Source organism: Protopterus annectens, chromosome 8.part0 (assembly GCF_019279795.1).
Source record: "Protopterus annectens isolate FY-2018-M chromosome 8.part0, PAN1.0, whole genome shotgun sequence".
Classification (NCBI taxonomy): Eukaryota; Metazoa; Chordata; order Ceratodontiformes; family Protopteridae; genus Protopterus; species Protopterus annectens.
In genome coordinates this window covers 1,595,855,964-1,595,860,826 of record NC_056741.1, presented here as the reverse complement: position 1 = coordinate 1,595,860,826, position 4,863 = coordinate 1,595,855,964, and the positions used below count along the sequence as shown (strand labels likewise).

General features: G+C 44.1%; 1 non-coding gene across 1 annotated transcript in view; it reads left to right on the top strand.

Moving 5' to 3' along the window:
* LOC122809928 overlaps positions 1 to 338 on the top strand; it is a 3,787-nt gene extending 3,449 nt beyond the window's left edge. The window contains exon 1 of the ribosomal RNA XR_006366032.1: positions 1 to 338. This exon is cut by the window's left edge and continues 3,449 nt beyond it. This is a non-coding gene — a ribosomal RNA (28S ribosomal RNA).
* Positions 339 to 4,863: the final 4,525 nt, after the last annotated feature.

Here is a 4,863-nt window from a genome sequence, read left to right as displayed (position 1 = left end):
TTGGCTGAGGAGCCAATGGTGCTAAGCTACTATCTGTGGGATTATGACTGAATGCCTCTAATTCAAAATCCCACCTAAACGTAATGATACTGCAGTGCCGCAGATCTGCGGTTGGCCAGGGATAGCCGGCCACAAGGCCAGCGAGGACTGCCGCTCGTTACTGGGTCGGAGTGTGGACGGAAGGGTGCCACCTCTCTCTAGCAGTGCACCGCACGTATGCGGGGAACCGAGTGCTAAATCATTCGTAGATTACCTGATTCTGGGTCAGGGTTTCCTACGTAGCAGAGCAGCAAAAAGCTGTGATCTATTGAAAGTCAGCCCTCAAGCCAAGCTTTTGTCGCAGGAGGGGGGATGGGCTCCACAGCCTCGCAGGGAGGGGGGACCTGTCCTTGAGCTGGCCGGGCCCGCCTGCCCTCCCCCGCCAGGGTCCAGATCACGGGTGGGACTTTGCTCCTCGGAGGCGGGCCGAGGGAATGAGGAACCGAGGGAGCGGCCTCCGGACGCGACCTGGTGGCGGAGCCGACCATACAGAAGGAGGTCCTCAAATGCGCCACTTGCTCCACACCCCCCCCGGCACCTCCGTTCAGATAGCCAGAATCCCTGCAGGCAAGGAGGGGGACGAGGATCGCGTAACCGGGCTTAAGGGTCATCCCCAGAGGGGCAACCAAGCGTGGGGGGGTGCACGGTCCCTGGGAGAGGGCATAGGGATGGCTGGGGAAGCTGGCTCAGGGTGTCCCATCCTCCCGGACCCCGGGGGAGTGGAGATACAGCTGCGGTGGAGTCTCGCACCCGGGGCCGGCCGGGGGAGTTGATGGATGGCGCAGGCTGGCTGAGGGCCTTCCCCAGAAGCTAGGCCCCTGATCCTGTCCTCCTGTCCCCTGGGTGTGCGGAGATACGGCCGCCGAGGCATCTCGCACCTGGGGCCGGCCGGGGGAGTTGGTGGATGGCACGGGCGAACCGAGGGCCTCCCCAGGACACCAGGTCCCCGATCTCGTCCTCCCGGCCCCCAGGGGTGCAGAGATACGGCCGCCGAGGCATCTCGCACCCAGGGCCGGCCGGGGGAGACACATTTGCACACTGGTAAGCAAAGCCTACACGGTGCAAGAACCCATACGTTTAACCATACCTTAGCACCACTTAGCTTCACACAAACCTGCGCAAACATGCTTAAAGCTGCTCAAAACTGCCTTAACAACTCTGTATCCAACAGCCCTTGTTCTGCTCAGCAGAAAAATAAACAGCCCTTCCAGGTCTCGAACCCAGGACACTACACACTATAGTCACAACAGTTAACCACTACAACATGACAGCTGTGAAGACAGTTGTTTTTCCAATACATCTATCAGTAGACATATTGAATAGTATTGAACAATTGCTGTGACTTCTACAATTGTTAGTGATATTACTGCTGCATCACATATGTTGTTATATCTAAATATACACATATCACTTACATATGGTCTGATACATTTGGGAAGGTATACACAACAGTAATGTTTACACATGACAAAAATATGGATATATACATATACATATGTAGATATATGTCTACATGTACTTACACATATATATTAATATATATGTATTTATATGCATCTATATAGTGCATCACATATATGGCCATATAGATCTCTCTCTATATATATATATATATATATATATACATCATATATATATATATATAGATATATATATATATATATATATATATATATATATAGATAGATATATATACATATAAATCATATATTATATATATATATATATATATATATATATATATATAGATATAGATATATATATATATATATATATATATATATATATATACATCATATATTATATATATATATATATATATATATATATATATATATATATATATATATATCTATAACTATATGTGCATATATATCTATATATCTGTAATGTGTAGACATATATAGATGTGTATATGTATATATATATATATATATATATATATATATATATATATATATATATATGCAGATAAAATATGTATGTACATATATATATATATATATATATATATATATATATATATATATATATGCAGATCTATATATGTGTATGTGTGTGTATATATATATATATATATATATATATATATATACATATACATATATGTTTACCATATGTCCAGAACATGGAGTGGAGTCTTACCTCAGCACCAACAGTCTCAATCTCTTAGTGCAAGGGGATGTCATGTATGTATAGCAGGTAGATATGTAGACTGTTGCTACTGTAACAGGGGATGTCTTAACAGACATGTTGTGTGTGGGAGGTCACATCTGCTATTGACATGTACGCCATCAGTTACTGACAGACATCCTAAGGACATCATAGTACAGTACCACTGATAGCACAGTAATGGTCCTGTGGACTACAGCAGAGATATGACCAATATATGTGGACAGTCTGGCACACTCTGGTCAGTCCAGAGGTATACACATATCCCCTTAGTGCAAGACATGTGGACCAAGCCTGACAATGTGGATATTAACAGCCATGTACATGGGTATATCACGTAAATACTGGACTACATACGCCCACACAGTTTATGCATTCACACACTACTGTCTGTCCTGATACATAATAACTAGAGGTTCAGAGGTCACATGGCCACATACTACCCTGTAGTTAGTGACATACATCTGTACAGCATCCCAGTGCTTTGTCAGAAATACACAACAGTTATGGTGGCCCAGCAGTAGTACATCTTGCAAATATACGGACATAACATCACACAGGTTAATTACACTAAACTGCTAGGCATGTAACAAAGCACTGTGCAAACTACAGGCAGACTGCCACAGCACTGGCCTACATTTTGTATGAGGGAATACACGTGTACCTGCAAATATAGCAGGCTCTACAGGCATGTCACAGCACAGAGTAACAGACACCTGTGTAAAAGTGCACACCCACAACCAATGTGAACACATTCACAGCCACATATGGTATGCAAGCTTAATATTACACTATATGGACTGTCTGATCAACACTGTCCTCACATGTGCCACTCACACACTAACCCTACATATACTGGGTCACAACACAGTGTGGTCCAATGCCTTCCTGTCTGTGGTTTGGGACACGTGTGTTTGGCCCTACAAACATGTGAGCCGATAGGGTACCATACACTGGAGCAGCAAGTAGCATCAGATAGAAAAGGACTAAGAACAATGACATCTACCACAGTCTGTATACAGGCCAAGGTACGTATTCGCAGTACACATACTGTTGACAATCACCATAAGTACACAGAGCCCACTACTTCACACAACCACAGAATGCCCAGGACATGTCATCAGAAATAACCCCTACTTTTCATAACATGTCTAACAGTCTGATATCTCATTGTCTTGTTGTCAGGTATGATGTCAATAAATAATGGTGTACAGAACATATGCACCTCTTACTGCATGACATATGTACAAAGGTTGATAGACTTATGGCTGGAGCCACAAGCACTAGGCCAATATTGATATGTTGCTGTATACCCTCATACATTTACTGTTGTAACAGGGTTTGTTGTGACATATGTCCTATGAGGGATATGAAGTCAGTAACTCTCATGGCTGTCACCATGTACTGACTGCAATCCTCAGACTATGCTTCTGCATTTCTAAGATAGGTGATCTGTGAGTAACACAAGAAACATAAGACTCCAAACACTGGCAAGTCTGCAGATAACCCTACAGGAAGTTTCCTCAAACACATAACACTGTCATGATAGGTATTAAATCATGTAGAACAGCCATATCCACACAAACCCTGTTAAACCAACATTACTCCAAATGCAGAAGAGCAACACTTACATTCTGTAGTCATGTCTAGAACATCCCCCTCCTGTTTGTTAGCCTGTCTCCACAGTGTATGTTGTTAGAGGTATATCCCACTACCATCTGTGATGCTGTTTGCCAAACACCGACATAACATCCTGCTCACAGTGAATGAAACGGGTCAACACCCACTTGATGTTCCTAGTTATGGGAGTGTGTTTCCATGCAATTGGCTATGGGAATGTTACCACAGCTATTCCACATGCAATCAGCTAGTGGGGGACTGCAATTCATGCAGAGGCCATCAGCTGATCATGAGCATCACTTACAAAACAAAAGCTGCTGCCTAAGCAAAGCAGGTGTACTTCTCCATATCCACCAGAGAGGGAGTGAGAGAGACAGACAGAGACAAAGTAAGACAGGGAGGGGGGTGGGAGAGTAAAACCTAAGCATGTTTTTGTCACACACTTACTAGTACAGGGTTTCAAACCCCTACCTGACTATGTATTGCTATCACATTTCTATGCCGTTATTGCATGCACCACAGAGCTTACATGTTGGGGAGCTGTACAAAGGTATATTCGATGGTGAGTGACATCTGCAACAGTGATAAAGGAGGGATAAGGTAGGTGTAGTACATGTGACTGTCCACATGAACAGCTGTCAAGGTCGACACACCCACACTCTCTCAGGGACTCACACACATTATCACAGTTGGCAAGGTCAGGATTAGACTTCCTAACTAGCTAGTTTGCCGCAGCACAGTAATACACAGGTATCACATGCACCATAGGGGTTATCAGGATGATATATGGGCAAAGGGTATGTCAAGGTGTCTGACAGGCATGCTTCAGTAGGCCAGTGGGAGGTGTAGTGAGTGTGAATGGCATCCAAATCATTATACTTCACACACACACACACACACACACACACACACACACACACACACACACACACACACACACACACACACACACACACACAGGTTGCCAGTACTGACGTGCATGGGTGCATTGCTTCACAGGTGTGTAGTGGTTGACTGTGCCAGAAGGCTGTA